The sequence below is a fragment of the Ascaphus truei genome, unplaced genomic scaffold (genome assembly GCF_040206685.1).
Source record: "Ascaphus truei isolate aAscTru1 unplaced genomic scaffold, aAscTru1.hap1 HAP1_SCAFFOLD_905, whole genome shotgun sequence".
NCBI classification, from domain to species: Eukaryota; Metazoa; Chordata; class Amphibia; order Anura; family Ascaphidae; genus Ascaphus; species Ascaphus truei.
This window is the reverse complement of record NW_027457244.1, coordinates 100,065-116,895: the sequence shown is the minus strand read 5'-3', so window position 1 is coordinate 116,895 and position 16,831 is coordinate 100,065.

Sequence of the window (16,831 nt, the reverse complement as noted above, 5' to 3'; positions counted from 1 at the left end):
TTTACTTCATACTGTAGCCACCCTCTACTCATGATGTATTGAATCAACGAAAACTTGCATGGTTCAGATCACAGGAAGGGGTAGAGTAGAGATGAAAATATTCAATGTGAAACCCGTAGCAGCCGGATTGTGTGGAGTCAATAAAACGACAAATACTAAATGGTAAATGAGAAATATACACATTGCTTATCTGTCTCTGTGTAGTAATTTTCCTTCTCTTCAACTGTCCTTCAAATTTTCTCTTTTGCAAGAAAAGGAACACATGGCTTCAATATTCACTTCTGTTCTGCAGTCATCCCTCCTGAAATAAAAGTTAAGCATTGCATTGTTATTATGATAATACATACAATAAACCTTGCTCCAAACCATTTGATGCAAAGCAAATCCACCTCCCACCCACAGCTGTGCTCCTTCTAGAGCATGCATGTCAAACTCCAGTCCTCGAGGGTCCCAAACAGGCCAGGTTTTCAGTAGGGATATCCTGAAAACCTGGCCTGTTTGCTGCCCTCGAGGACTGGAGTTTGACATCCTTGTTCTTGAGCTTCTACCACGCAAGTCATCCATGTGAGTGACACTGTACTGCAGTCCTGGTCTGCACACAATCTACTGAATCAATGACATCACACTGTAAAGGCAATCTACAAGATGTATTAGTTGTCCACACTTCCGAAATGTTACTTTTATGTCCAAATCACTTATTCCCATGACCTGATATTTGTATTTGTTATTTATAGGATTGTCACAAAGAGTTGATGAGGTCACCAAATGATAGTATGTAGAGAGAAAGAGAGATCTCAGAACAGAGCCCTGATGTATACCCACAGACAGATCAATAGAAGACGAAGACATGTTAGCAACAGAGATGGAGAATGTGTGACAGGAAAGTTATGATGAAAACCAGGATAGAACTGTGTTACGGATACCAAGAGAGAGTTTAGAATATGAAGGAGGAGAGTGATTGAGAGCATCAAACGCAGCAGATAGATCAAGTAGGATTAGTAGGGAAAAGTGACCTTGGGAATTTGCTTTAAGCACAGTCTGTAGAACGAGCTGTACGAAAGGCAGGTTGTAAAGGATCCAGGAGGGAATGTGATTTAAGAATGTTGACATTCTAGCAATTAGGAGACAAACAGCAGGAGGGATACAGGGCGGTAGTTAGTAAGGCACATAGGGTGTAGGTTGTTTCTGAGAAAAGGGTGACCACTACAGGCTTAAAGTAAGAGGGTAAAGAGCCAGAGAATAGGGAGGAATTGAAGATGTGGGTGAGAGTGGGGACTAAGAGATGCAGTAAGGTGTGAGGGGATACGATCTAGAGGGCATGTGGTAGAGGGAGAAGAGAAGATGATTAGCTTCCAGCTCTGTAAGAGAAGAAAAGGAGTCAAACGCAGAAGGAGAATTAGGTAGAAGGAGAGAAGGGGGAAGGGACAGAAGGAATCTCCTTGTGGGTGGCATCCACCTTGCCTCTGAAGTAGTCAAATGCTTGAGGAGAAGTGAAGGAAGGATGGCAAGTGTGAGAAGAAGGTTAGTGGAGGGAGTCAAATACAGGGGAAAAAAGACAGCGTAAATTAAATTTGTGTGTTGATGAATGTGGAAAAAAAAGTAGTGTGCTTTGGCCCCAGAGAGCAGCTTTATACAGGACTGGAGACATTTTTACTGTAGAAAAATCAAATATCAATTGTGTGATTTCCTTCATAGGCATTAAGAACAGCGAGTGGAAGTGTGATGAACATGTTTGGGAATTTAGCCAAGGGTGTGGGCTAGAGGGACAAGTGTGTCAGAGCCTAGAGGGGGCATATAGATAGGAGGATAGCATTGTAAGAGTTAATAAGATTGTTAGTTTAAGCGGAAAGAGAGAGAGAGGTTAGAGTAGATGTCAGAGGAGAGTTTAATTAAGCAGTGGAAAATCAGTGGGACAGGTAAGATGGGGTGAGGGGAATGACTGATTGTGAATGATGAGAGCAGAAGAGGTCATGTACAACTAGAGCCTTGTTAGTCAGAGAACGGACATTCCAGATGGCATAGGAGAAGGGAAGAGAAAAGTAAGGAAAGGAATGTGGATTACATTAGATAGGTTAACACTCTTAGCAGGGAGGCAGAGGCAGGGAGGCCCGATGTGTATATGAGCAGGTTCAAGATTATAAGAGATATCCCACACATCAGCAAACATAGAAGGACACACAGAGATAGGTGTAGAGAGAGACAGAGATAGCTCTATGTAGAGAGAGAGGGACGTAGAGAGAATGAGACAGATAGGCGCAGAGAGAGGGGGCGCAGAGAGAGGAGGCGCCAAAAGAGGGGGCGCAGAGAGAGGGGGCACAGAGAATAGGATATTAAAGAGTGCTTTTCATTGAGCAGTGCAGAAATAGCTGCAATAGAGGTCTGTACAAATGGTGCAGTGTGTAGACACATGCAAAGGTAGGGGAAGGAAAGAGGAGAACATGTGGATAAAAGCAGGAGTGTGGAAGTTAGAGAAATTAGAAAAGTTTAACAGAGGAGTGAGGAAACAGCAAGCAGAAAGAACAAGAGAGAGGTTACATTGGGATGACGTTCTGTGGTAAAGAGAAAATGCTAGGAGAGAGCTTTCAAATATTAGAGGACATGAATTGAGGGAGCAAATGTATAAATCAAAACCTGAGGGGGAGGTATAGCACGAAAGCTTGCACAGCAGATTATAGTCTTAATGTTGCGTGTACCTGTCAGGGTATTCAAGAAGTTAAATTCTCACAAGTGCAGAGTTCATGATGAAATGCTGAATCTAGTCCCCCTCCAATTTAATTTTAATATAACTTTTCCATTCTTCATTACTGCAAAAAGCAAACAAAACAAAACCACATTGCATTACTATTTTCAAAATGGATTGAATGGCATATTCAACAGTGACTGTGTGATGCCAATATTCCCCACTCACTCGTAGTGAAGCACATATTGTACTAGTGTTGAAAGTAGGCCGGTAGAGTCAGGTACGCAGTACTGATAAAACAATAAGTGCCCGTCGTAAGTACCAGCTCCGCAACAGTGCGGGCATCACATTAGTGACGTGGATGAACATATATGGATAAGCCCATATTAAGGCATCACGTGACCAGAGCCGTCACTGACTGGGTATACGTAAAGACGCAGGGAGATGCAAGGAAAGGGAGGGAGAGAGACAGGGAGAAGATGTGAAACGGAGGAAGGCACGGATGGAGGGAGTTCTTCCGAGCTTCTGCGGGCCTCTCTCTTTCACTGGTGCATGCCGGGAGCTGGTCCCAACATCCACAAAGTGTGTGTGTATTATTGGTTGTATTTTATGGGGGTAGGAGGGTAGTGTGTATATTGTGTGTGTGGGAGTATTATATGGTGTGTAGAGGTGCAGAGGAGAGTACTAGATTGTGTATCTTGTGTAAGGGTGTTGTGTATATTGTGTTTGGAGCTATAATATTATTGGGGAGATTAGTATTGAGGAGGTATTATAGTGTGTATTGTGGGGAGTATTAGTGTGTGTATTGTTTGTGGGTGACAGATGCTGGGGGTATGCAGCAATCCCTGCACTGAGGTCCGAGGCGGCTCTGCATCGCTCGCACACACTGTGGATGACCAAGCATGTGCCCATGATAATCATGGCCTTAGAGGGATGAGTGTGTCAGAGCCTAGAAGGGGCATATATATGATGGAGGAGGGAGGAGATGATAGCATTGTAAAAGTTAACAAGATAGTTAGTTTAAGCAGAAAGTGAGGAGAGGTTAGAGATAAGGGTAGATGTCAGAGGAGAGAGTTCAATTAAGCTGAGGTATCGAGTAGGACAGGGGTGAGGGGAATGAGAGGTGGTGGATGATGAGAGCAGAAGAGGTCATGTACAAATAGACCTTGTTAGTCAGAGAGCAGTCATTCCAGAGGGCACGTGAGAAGTGAAGAGTAAAGTGAGACATGGAATGTGGATTACATTAGATGGGTTAATACGCTTAGCAGGGAGGTGGAGAGAGAGAGGCAAGAGGCAGAGAGTGGTGCAGGGGTTGAGGAAGAGATGTTGCATGTACCTTATCAGAACATTAAAGAACATCAATTCACACTGGTGCAGAGTTGATGATGAATCCAGTTCACCTCCAATTCAATTTTAACAGAAATTTTTCATTCTTCATTACTGAAAAAAAAGAAAAGTAAAAAACATTGCATTACTATTTTCAAAATGGATTGAGTTCCCCCAACAATGACTATGTGTTACCAATATATCCCTCTCAGTCCCACTGCAGCATATACTGTACCAGTGTGAAAGTAAGAAGGTACACAGTACCGGTAAAACAATACGTGCCGGTACTATGCACCATATGAATTATAAGGGGATGTAAATCTCCCAGTCTCTCTCCATATCCGCAACAGAGCGGGCTCCGGTCAGTGGCATGGATGCCCATATATGGGTATGCTCATATTTGGGCATCCCATGTCACTGACCGGAGCCGGCTCTGAGTATAGGGATATATGCGGAGACGCAGAGGTGCAAGGAAATGGGAGGAGGCACGGTGAGAAACAGGGAGAGACCACAGGAAGATAGAGGGCAACAACTTCCACAAGGTACTTGTATGGGTATAATTGTTTGTATTTTGTGCAGAGGGGGTAATTTCAGATAAAATACAATTCTCCACCCTCTACGAAACAATTCCACTTTGTTCAGTAAGCCAGAAAGTCTTGGTCCCATGTGGACTGAATTTAATGCAAATAAGGTCCTTAATACACAAGTAAAGAATAAAGTTACTTATTCTCTACTGTAAGAAGTGCCACATTGCCCACTATTTGGGTCCTGTGCCCAGATTGTGACCATGCATGGCAGAGGTGAGATTCCCCCAACTCCAATTTGCTACACTCTCCAAGAGAGATAATTGTGATCAGAGGTGGAACTAGGGGAGGGTGTGAGCAGGGTCACTGCCCAGGGAGTAACCTGACTGGGGGCACGGAAATCTCATTTAGTGCATATGTTGCGGCACTGCATTGATTGACCGGTCAATCTGCACTGCTGCCTGTCACAGTGACATCCTGATCGGGCACTGTGATCAGCTATAGCACTGACCCAGGTGAGATAGTTCAGCACTTTACAAGGAGGGAACAGATGTTGTGGGTGACAGATGCTGGAGGTAGGCCAAGACTGTTGGCCAGAGTAACGTGGAGACTTACTGCACTCTGCATGCCCATCCTCTCCCTGACATCAGGGGAAGGAAGTGGCCCTGGGGTGTGTGTAGGTATGCCAGATGTCAGTGTATGCATAAGTAAGTATGCCTGTGTAGTGGGAGGTGTAGGGGCGTTAAGCTGGAGGATTTAAAACAGGCACAAAAGCACATAGATACCTCTGATTATACCGCACCAAATGCTGATAATATCATGCTGTAGCTGCACTTTACAGAAGATGATGCAGATGTCATCATTGGTTGGTGGGTTCATTAAATCAATCCATCATATCATAACCACACTGTGCATATGATGTACTGAATCAGTAACACCAGGAAGACATCTCCATGTTAGGAGTAGAGTTGAAGTTAACAGAATATGTCCAGCACTGTGGTGTGTAGCCCATAAATAATAATTGTGCACATTACCAGAACAACATACTGTCAACTGCAAGATCATTTTGCTGCTTGTAGCGTATGCTCATCCTGTACAGTGTTGTAGTAGATCCGTCTCTTCAGTGTTCACTGCAACAAAAGTAAGACATTGCATTAATATTACAGACGTTTGGGGGCTGAAATCTCACTTCGCTGCGGACAATTTCCCTTTGCATAAGATTCTTGTGATTATGTCAATGATGATCAATAACTGCATCATAACACAGCCGCTCTATACAGAAGATGTACTTGCTCTCATTGGTCATGGAGGTAATACGTCACACAATGTACAGATATAGCAAGGATTATTTCTCCCACTTGTGCATTATGGCATTATGATGGGAAATGTTGTCAGATTCTGCATTATCAGCATCACTGAATCTTTTGGAAATTAAGTGATATTCTATGTTTTAATGCAATATTATGGGTGATCAGCCGGTAAAATAATAATAGCTTGCTGTATCTGTAGCCATGCTCTACCCATGATGTGCTGAACCAATGACTGCAGAGAGATTCAGAGTGCTAAACATGACTGGAACGCATCTCTGAATAATGGGCAGCAAAGCAGTGCAGAATAGGAGGTGAAAGTATTTAAAATGGAAGATCCTTAGCAGCTGTGTGGAGAGTAGACAGTACAGACTGACCAAGTAAATGGTAAAAGGAGTAACTTCAACATTACTTGGCTTTGTTCTCCACATTGAAGCTTTCCTCCTCTTTAAATCACTAATACTGATGCCATGTGTAACCTGTACTGAGAGTTATATAATCTACTGGCCTAGATGAAACCATATGATGCAAACAGGATCCATCCCACTCCAGATTCATAGAATTGAACCACCTCAACCTTTCATAACAATCACATAGAACTGCAGCTGTGCGCTACTGCACATGTTCTTGTTATGAATGGTAGTAGATGTGGTCCTTGGGTCTTTACTTCATACTGTAGCCACCCTCTACTCATGATGTATTGAATCAACGAAAACTTGCATGGTTCAGATCACAGGAAGGGGTAGAGTAGAGATGAAAATATTCAATGTGAAACCCGTAGCAGCCGGATTGTGTGGAGTCAATAAAACGACAAATACTAAATGGTAAATGAGAAATATACACATTGCTTATCTGTCTCGGTGTAGTAATTTTCCTTCTCTTCAACTGTCCTTCAAATTTTCTCTTTTGCAAGAAAAGGAACACATGGCTTCAATATTCACTTCTGTTCTGCAGTCATCCCTCCTGAAATAAAAGTTAAGCATTGCATTGTTATTATGATAATACATACAATAAACCTTGCTCCAAACCATTTGATGCAAAGCAAATCCACCTCCCACCCACAGCGGTGCTCCTTCTAGAGCATGCATGTCAAACTCCAGTCCTCGAGGGTCCCAAACAGGCCAGGTTTTCAGTAGGGATATCCTGAAAACCTGGCCTGTTTGCTGCCCTCGAGGACTGGAGTTTGACATCCTTGTTCTTGAGCTTCTACCACGCAAGTCATCCATGTGAGTGACACTGTACTGCAGTCCTGGTCTGCACACAATCTACTGAATCAATGACATCACACTGTAAAGGCAATCTACAAGATGTATTAGTTGTCCACACTTCCGAAATGTTACTTTTATGTCCAAATCACTTATTCCCATGACCTGATATTTGTATTTGTTATTTATAGGATTGTCACAAAGAGTTGATGAGGTCACCAAATGATAGTATGTAGAGAGAAAGAGAGATCTCAGAACAGAGCCCTGATGTATACCCACAGACAGATCAATAGAAGACGAAGACATGTTAGCAACAGAGATGGAGAATGTGTGACAGGAAAGTTATGATGAAAACCAGGATAGAACTGTGTTACGGATACCAAGAGAGAGTTTAGAATATGAAGGAGGAGAGTGATTGAGAGCATCAAACGCAGCAGATAGATCAAGTAGGATTAGTAGGGAAAAGTGACCTTGGGAATTTGCTTTAAGCACAGTCTGTAGAACGAGCTGTACGAAAGGCAGGTTGTAAAGGATCCAGGAGGGAATGTGATTTAAGAATGTTGACATTCTAGCAATTAGGAGACAAACAGCAGGAGGGATACAGGGCGGTAGTTAGTAAGGCACATAGGGTGTAGGTTGTTTCTGAGAAAAGGGTGACCACTACAGGCTTAAAGTAAGAGGGTAAAGAGCCAGAGAATAGGGAGGAATTGAAGATGTGGGTGAGAGTGGGGACTAAGAGATGCAGTAAGGTGTGAGGGGATACGATCTAGAGGGCATGTGGTAGAGGGAGAAGAGAAGATGATTAGCTTCCAGCTCTGTAAGAGAAGAAAAGGAGTCAAACGCAGAAGGAGAATTAGGTAGAAGGAGAGAAGGGGGAAGGGACAGAAGGAATCTCCTTGTGGGTGGCATCCACCTTGCCTCTGAAGTAGTCAAATGCTTGAGGAGAAGTGAAGGAAGGATGGCAAGTGTGAGAAGAAGGTTAGTGGAGGGAGTCAAATACAGGGGAAAAAAGACAGCGTAAATTAAATTTGTGTGTTGATGAATGTGGAAAAAAAAGTAGTGTGGTTTGGCCCCAGAGAGCAGCTTTATACAGGACTGGAGACATTTTTACTGTAGAAAAATCAAATATCAATTGTGTGATTTCCTTCATAGGCATTAAGAACAGCGAGTGGAAGTGTGATGAACATGTTTGGGAATTTAGCCAAGGGTGTGGGCTAGAGGGACAAGTGTGTCAGAGCCTAGAGGGGGCATATAGATAGGAGGATAGCATTGTAAGAGTTAATAAGATTGTTAGTTTAAGCGGAAAGAGAGAGAGAGGTTAGAGTAGATGTCAGAGGAGAGTTTAATTAAGCAGTGGAAAATCAGTGGGACAGGTAAGATGGGGTGAGGGGAATGACTGATTGTGAATGATGAGAGCAGAAGAGGTCATGTACAACTAGAGCCTTGTTAGTCAGAGAACGGACATTCCAGATGGCATAGGAGAAGGGAAGAGAAAAGTAAGGAAAGGAATGTGGATTACATTAGATAGGTTAACACTCTTAGCAGGGAGGCAGAGGCAGGGAGGCCCGATGTGTATATGAGCAGGTTCAAGATTATAAGAGATATCCCACACATCAGCAAACATAGAAGGACACACAGAGATAGGTGTAGAGAGAGACAGAGATAGCTCTATGTAGAGAGAGAGGGACGTAGAGAGAATGAGACAGATAGGCGCAGAGAGAGGGGGCGCAGAGAGAGGAGGCGCCAAAAGAGGGGGCGCAGAGAGAGGGGGCACAGAGAATAGGATATTAAAGAGTGCTTTTCATTGAGCAGTGCAGAAATAGCTGCAATAGAGGTCTGTACAAATGGTGCAGTGTGTAGACACATGCAAAGGTAGGGGAAGGAAAGAGGAGAACATGTGGATAAAAGCAGGAGTGTGGAAGTTAGAGAAATTAGAAAAGTTTAACAGAGGAGTGAGGAAACAGCAAGCAGAAAGAACAAGAGAGAGGTTACATTGGGATGACGTTCTGTGGTAAAGAGAAAATGCTAGGAGAGAGCTTTCAAATATTAGAGGACATGAATTGAGGGAGCAAATGTATAAATCAAAACCTGAGGGGGAGGTATAGCACGAAAGCTTGCACAGCAGATTATAGTCTTAATGTTGCGTGTACCTGTCAGGGTATTCAAGAAGTTAAATTCTCACAAGTGCAGAGTTCATGATGAAATGCTGAATCTAGTCCCCCTCCAATTTAATTTTAATATAACTTTTCCATTCTTCATTACTGCAAAAAGCAAACAAAACAAAACCACATTGCATTACTATTTTCAAAATGGATTGAATGGCATATTCAACAGTGACTGTGTGATGCCAATATTCCCCACTCACTCGTAGTGAAGCACATATTGTACTAGTGTTGAAAGTAGGCCGGTAGAGTCAGGTACGCAGTACTGATAAAACAATAAGTGCCCGTCGTAAGTACCAGCTCCGCAACAGTGCGGGCATCACATTAGTGACGTGGATGAACATATATGGATAAGCCCATATTAAGGCATCACGTGACCAGAGCCGTCACTGACTGGGTATACGTAAAGACGCAGGGAGATGCAAGGAAAGGGAGGGAGAGAGACAGGGAGAAGATGTGAAACGGAGGAAGGCACGGATGGAGGGAGTTCTTCCGAGCTTCTGCGGGCCTCTCTCTTTCACTGGTGCATGCCGGGAGCTGGTCCCAACATCCACAAAGTGTGTGTGTATTATTGGTTGTATTTTATGGGGGTAGGAGGGTAGTGTGTATATTGTGTGTGTGGGAGTATTATATGGTGTGTAGAGGTGCAGAGGAGAGTACTAGATTGTGTATCTTGTGTAAGGGTGTTGTGTATATTGTGTTTGGAGCTATAATATTATTGGGGAGATTAGTATTGAGGAGGTATTATAGTGTGTATTGTGGGGAGTATTAGTGTGTGTATTGTTTGTGGGTGACAGATGCTGGGGGTATGCAGCAATCCCTGCACTGAGGTCCGAGGCGGCTCTGCATCGCTCGCACGCACTGTGGATGACCAAGCATGTGCCCATGATAATCATGGCCTTAGAGGGATGAGTGTGTCAGAGCCTAGAAGGGGCATATATATGATGGAGGAGGGAGGAGATGATAGCATTGTAAAAGTTAACAAGATAGTTAGTTTAAGCAGAAAGTGAGGAGAGGTTAGAGATAAGGGTAGATGTCAGAGGAGAGAGTTCAATTAAGCTGAGGTATCGAGTAGGACAGGGGTGAGGGGAATGAGAGGTGGTGGATGATGAGAGCAGAAGAGGTCATGTACAAATAGACCTTGTTAGTCAGAGAGCAGACATTCCAGAGGGCACGTGAGAAGTGAAGAGTAAAGTGAGACATGGAATGTGGATTACATTAGATGGGTTAATACGCTTAGCAGGGAGGTGGAGAGAGAGAGGCAAGAGGCAGAGAGTGGTGCAGGGGTTGAGGAAGAGATGTTGCATGTACCTTATCAGAACATTAAAGAACATCAATTCACACTGGTGCAGAGTTGATGATGAATCCAGTTCACCTCCAATTCAATTTTAACAGAAATTTTTCATTCTTCATTACTGAAAAAAAAGAAAAGTAAAAAACATTGCATTACTATTTTCAAAATGGATTGAGTTCCCCCAACAATGACTATGTGTTACCAATATATCCCTCTCAGTCCCACTGCAGCATATACTGTACCAGTGTGAAAGTAGGAAGGTACACAGTACCGGTAAAACAATACGTGCCGGTACTATGCACCATATGAATTATAAGGGGATGTAAATCTCCCAGTCTCTCTCCATATCCGCAACAGAGCGGGCTCCGGTCAGTGGCATGGATGCCCATATATGGGTATGCTCATATTTGGGCATCCCATGTCACTGACCGGAGCCGGCTCTGAGTATAGGGATATATGCGGAGACGCAGAGGTGCAAGGAAATGGGAGGAGGCACGGTGAGAAACAGGGAGAGACCACAGGAAGATAGAGGGCAACAACTTCCACAAGGTACTTGTATGGGTATAATTGTTTGTATTTTGTGCAGAGGGGGTAATTTCAGATAAAATACAATTCTCCACCCTCTACGAAACAATTCCACTTTGTTCAGTAAGCCAGAAAGTCTTGGTCCCATGTGGACTGAATTTAATGCAAATAAGGTCCTTAATACACAAGTAAAGAATAAAGTTACTTATTCTCTACTGTAAGAAGTGCCACATTGCCCACTATTTGGGTCCTGTGCCCAGATTGTGACCATGCATGGCAGAGGTGAGATTCCCCCAACTCCAATTTGCTACACTCTCCAAGAGAGATAATTGTGATCAGAGGTGGAACTAGGGGAGGGTGTGAGCAGGGTCACTGCCCAGGGAGTAACCTGACTGGGGGCACGGAAATCTCATTTAGTGCATATGTTGCGGCACTGCATTGATTGACCGGTCAATCTGCACTGCTGCCTGTCACAGTGACATCCTGATCGGGCACTGTGATCAGCTATAGCACTGACCCAGGTGAGATAGTTCAGCACTTTACAAGGAGGGAACAGATGTTGTGGGTGACAGATGCTGGGGGTAGGCCAAGACTGTTGGCCAGAGTAATGTGGAGACTTACTGCACTCTGCATGCCCATCCTCTCCCTGACATCAGGGGAAGGAAGTGGCCCTGGGGTGTGTGTAGGTATGCCAGATGACAGTGTATGCATAAGTAAGTATGCCTGTGGAGTGGGAGGTGTAGGGGCGTTAATCTGGAGGACTTAAACCAGGCACAAAAGCACATAGATACCTCTGATTATACCGCACCAAATGCTGATAATATCATGCTGTAGCTGCACTTTACAGAAGATGATGCAGATGTCATCAGTTGTTGGTGGGTTCATTAAATCAATCCATCATATCATAGCCACATTGTGCATATGATGTACTGAATCAGTAACACCAGGAAGACATCTCCATGTTAGGGGTAGAGTTGAAGTTAACAGAATATGTCCAGCACTGTGGTGTGTAGCCCATAAATAATAATTGTGCACATTACCAGAACAACATACTGTCAACTGCAAGATCATTTTGGGGGCTGAAATCTCACTTCGCTGCGGACAATTTCCCTTTGCATAAGATTCTTGTGATTATGTCAATGATGATCAATAACTACATCATAACACAGCCGCTCTATACAGAAGATGTACTTGCTATCAATGGTCATGGAGGTAATACGTCACACAATGTACAGATATAGCTAGGATTATTTCTTCCTCTGGTGCATTATGGCATTATGATGGGAAATGTTGTGAGATTCTGCATTATCAGCATCACTGAATCTTTTGGAAATTAAGTGATATTCTATGTTTTAATGCAATATTATGGATGATCAGCCGGTAAAATAATAATAGCTTGCTGTATCTGTAGCCATGCTCTACCCATGATGTGCTGAATCAATGACTGCAGAGAGATTCAGAGTGCTAAACATGACTGGAACGCATCTCTGAATAATGGGCAGCAAAGCAGTGCAGAATAGGAGGTGAAAGTATTTAAAATGGAAGACCCTTAGCAGCTGTGTGGGGAGTAGACAGTACAGACTGACCAAGTAAATGGTAAAAGGAGTTACTTCAACATTACTTGGCTTTGTTCTCCACATTGAAGCTTTCCTCCTCTTTACATCACTAATACTGATGCCATGTGTAACCTGTACTGAGAGTTATATAATCTACTGGCCTAGATGAAACCATATGATGCAAACAGGATCCATCCCACTCCAGATTCATAGAATTGAACCACCTCAACCTTTCATAACAATCACATAGAACTGCAGCTGTGCGCTACTGCACATGTTCTTGTTATGAATGGTAGTAGATGTGGTCCTTGGGTCTTTACTTCATACTGTAGCCACCCTCTACTCATGATGTATTGAATCAACGAAAACTTGCATGGTTCAGATCACAGGAAGGGGTAGAGTAGAGATGAAAATATTCAATGTGAAACCCGTAGCAGCCGGATTGTGTGGAGTCAATAAAACGACAAATACTAAATGGTAAATGAGAAATATACACATTGCTTATCTGTCTCTGTGTAGTAATTTTCCTTCTCTTCAACTGTCCTTCAAATTTTCTCTTTTGCAAGAAAAGGAACACATGGCTTCAATATTCACTTCTGTTCTGCAGTCATCCCTCCTGAAATAAAAGTTAAGCATTGCATTGTTATTATGATAATACATACAATAAACCTTGCTCCAAACCATTTGATGCAAAGCAAATCCACCTCCCACCCACAGCTGTGCTCCTTCTAGAGCATGCATGTCAAACTCCAGTCCTCGAGGGTCCCAAACAGGCCAGGTTTTCAGTAGGGATATCCTGAAAACCTGGCCTGTTTGCTGCCCTCGAGGACTGGAGTTTGACATCCTTGTTCTTGAGCTTCTACCACGCAAGTCATCCATGTGAGTGACACTGTACTGCAGTCCTGGTCTGCACACAATCTACTGAATCAATGACATCACACTGTAAAGGCAATCTACAAGATGTATTAGTTGTCCACACTTCCGAAATGTTACTTTTATGTCCAAATCACTTATTCCCATGACCTGATATTTGTATTTGTTATTTATAGGATTGTCACAAAGAGTTGATGAGGTCACCAAATGATAGTATGTAGAGAGAAAGAGAGATCTCAGAACAGAGCCCTGATGTATACCCACAGACAGATCAATAGAAGACGAAGACATGTTAGCAACAGAGATGGAGAATGTGTGACAGGAAAGTTATGATGAAAACCAGGATAGAACTGTGTTACGGATACCAAGAGAGAGTTTAGAATATGAAGGAGGAGAGTGATTGAGAGCATCAAACGCAGCAGATAGATCAAGTAGGATTAGTAGGGAAAAGTGACCTTGGGAATTTGCTTTAAGCACAGTCTGTAGAACGAGCTGTACGAAAGGCAGGTTGTAAAGGATCCAGGAGGGAATGTGATTTAAGAATGTTGACATTCTAGCAATTAGGAGACAAACAGCAGGAGGGATACAGGGCGGTAGTTAGTAAGGCACATAGGGTGTAGGTTGTTTCTGAGAAAAGGGTGACCACTACAGGCTTAAAGTAAGAGGGTAAAGAGCCAGAGAATAGGGAGGAATTGAAGATGTGGGTGAGAGTGGGGACTAAGAGATGCAGTAAGGTGTGAGGGGATACGATCTAGAGGGCATGTGGTAGAGGGAGAAGAGAAGATGATTAGCTTCCAGCTCTGTAAGAGAAGAAAAGGAGTCAAATGCAGAAGGAGAATTAGGTAGAAGGAGAGAAGGGGGAAGGGACAGAAGGAATCTCCTTGTGGGTGGCATCCACCTTGCCTCTGAAGTAGTCAAATGCTTGAGGAGAAGTGAAGGAAGGATGGCAAGTGTGAGGAGAAGGTTAGTGGAGGGAGTCAAATACAGGGAAAAAAAGACAGCGTAAATTAAATTTGAGTGTTGATGAATGTGAAAAAAAAGTAGTGTGGTTTGGCCCCAGAGAGCAGCTTTATACAGGACTGGAGACATTTTTACTGTAGAAAAATCAAATATCAATTGTGTGATTTCCTTCATTGGCATTAAGAACAGCGAGTGGAAGTGTGATGAACATGTTTGGGAATTTAGCCAAGGGTGTGGGCTAGAGGGACAAGTGTGTCAGAGCCTAGAGGGGGCATATAGATAGGAGGATAGCATTGTAAGAGTTAATAAGATTGTTAGTTTAAGCGGAAAGAGAGAGAGAGGTTAGAGTAGATGTCAGAGGAGAGTTTAATTAAGCAGAGGAAAATCAGTGGGACAGGTAAGATGGGGTGAGGGGAATGACTGATTGTGAATGATGAGAGCAGAAGAGGTCATGTACAACTAGAGCCTTGTTAGTCAGAGAACGGGCATTCCAGATGGCATAGGAGAAGGGAAGAGAAAAGTAAGGAAAGGAATGTGGATTACATTAGATAGGTTAACACTCTTAGCAGGGAGGCAGAGGCAGGGAGGCCCGATGTGTATATGAGCAGGTTCAAGATTATAAGAGATATCCCACACATCAGCAAACATAGAAGGAGACACAGAGATAGGTGTAGAGAGAGACAGAGATAGCTCTATGTAGAGAGAGAGGGACGTAGAGAGAATGAGACAGATAGGCGCAGAGAGAGGGGGCGCAGAGAGAGGAGGCGCCAAAAGAGGGGGCGCAGAGAGAGGGGGCACAGAGAATAGGATATTAAAGAGTGCTTTTCATTGAGCAGTGCAGAAATAGCTGCAATAGAGGTCTGTACAAATGGTGCAGTGTGTAGACACATGCAAAGGTAGGGGAAGGAAAGAGGAGAACATGTGGATAAAAGCAGGAGTGTGGAAGTTAGAGAAATTAGAAAAGTTTAACAGAGGAGTGAGGAAACAGCAAGCAGAAAGAACAAGAGAGAGGTTACATTGGGATGACGTTCTGTGGTAAAGAGAAAATGCTAGGAGAGAGCTTTCAAATATTAGAGGACATGAATTGAGGGAGCAAATGTATAAATCAAAACCTGAGGGGGAGGTATAGCACGAAAGCTTGCACAGCAGATTATAGTCTTAATGTTGCGTGTACCTGTCAGGGTATTCAAGAAGTTAAATTCTCACAAGTGCAGAGTTCATGATGAAATGCTGAATCTAGTCCCCCTCCAATTTAATTTTAATATAACTTTTCCATTCTTCATTACTGCAAAAAGCAAACAAAACAAAACCACATTGCATTACTATTTTCAAAATGGATTGAATGGCATATTCAACAGTGACTGTGTGATGCCAATATTCCCCACTCACTCGTAGTGAAGCACATATTGTACTAGTGTTGAAAGTAGGCCGGTAGAGTCAGGTACGCAGTACTGATAAAACAATAAGTGCCCGTCGTAAGTACCAGCTCCGCAACAGTGCGGGCATCACATTAGTGACGTGGATGAACATATATGGATAAGCCCATATTAAGGCATCACGTGACCAGAGCCGTCACTGACTGGGTATACGTAAAGACGCAGGGAGATGCAAGGAAAGGGAGGGAGAGAGAGAGACAGGGAGAAGATGTGAAACGGAGGAAGGCACGGATGGAGGGAGTTCTTCCGAGCTTCTGCGGGCCTCTCTCTTTCACTGGTGCATGCCGGGAGCTGGTCCCAACATCCACAAAGTGTGTGTGTATTATTGGTTGTATTTTATGGGGGTAGGAGGGTAGTGTGTATATTGTGTGTGTGGGAGTATTATATTGTGTGTAGAGGTGCAGAGGAGAGTACTAGATTGTGTATCTTGTGTAAGGGTGTTGTGTATATTGTGTTTGGAGCTATAATATTATTGGGGAGATTAGTATTGAGGAGGTATTATAGTGTGTATTGTGGGGAGTATTAGTGTGTGTATTGTTTGTGGGTGACAGATGCTGGGGGTATGCAGCAATCCCTGCACTGAGGTCCGAGGCGGCTCTGCATCGCTCGCACACACTGTGGATGACCAAGCATGTGCCCATGATAATCATGGCCTTAGAGGGATGAGTGTGTCAGAGCCTAGAAGGGGCATATATATGATGGAGGAGGGAGGAGGAGGAGGGAGGAGGAGGAGATGATAGCATTGTAAAAGTTAACAAGATAGTTAGTTTAAGCAGAAAGTGAGGAGAGGTTAGAGATAAGGGTAGATGTCAGAGGAGAGAGTTCAATTAAGCTGAGGTATCGAGTAGGACAGGGGTGAGGGGAATGAGAGGTGGTGGATGAGAGCAGAAGAGGTCATGTACAAATAGACCTTGTTAGTCAGAGAGCAGTCATTCCAGAGGGCACGTGAGAAGTGAAGAGTAAAGTGAGACATGGAATGTGGA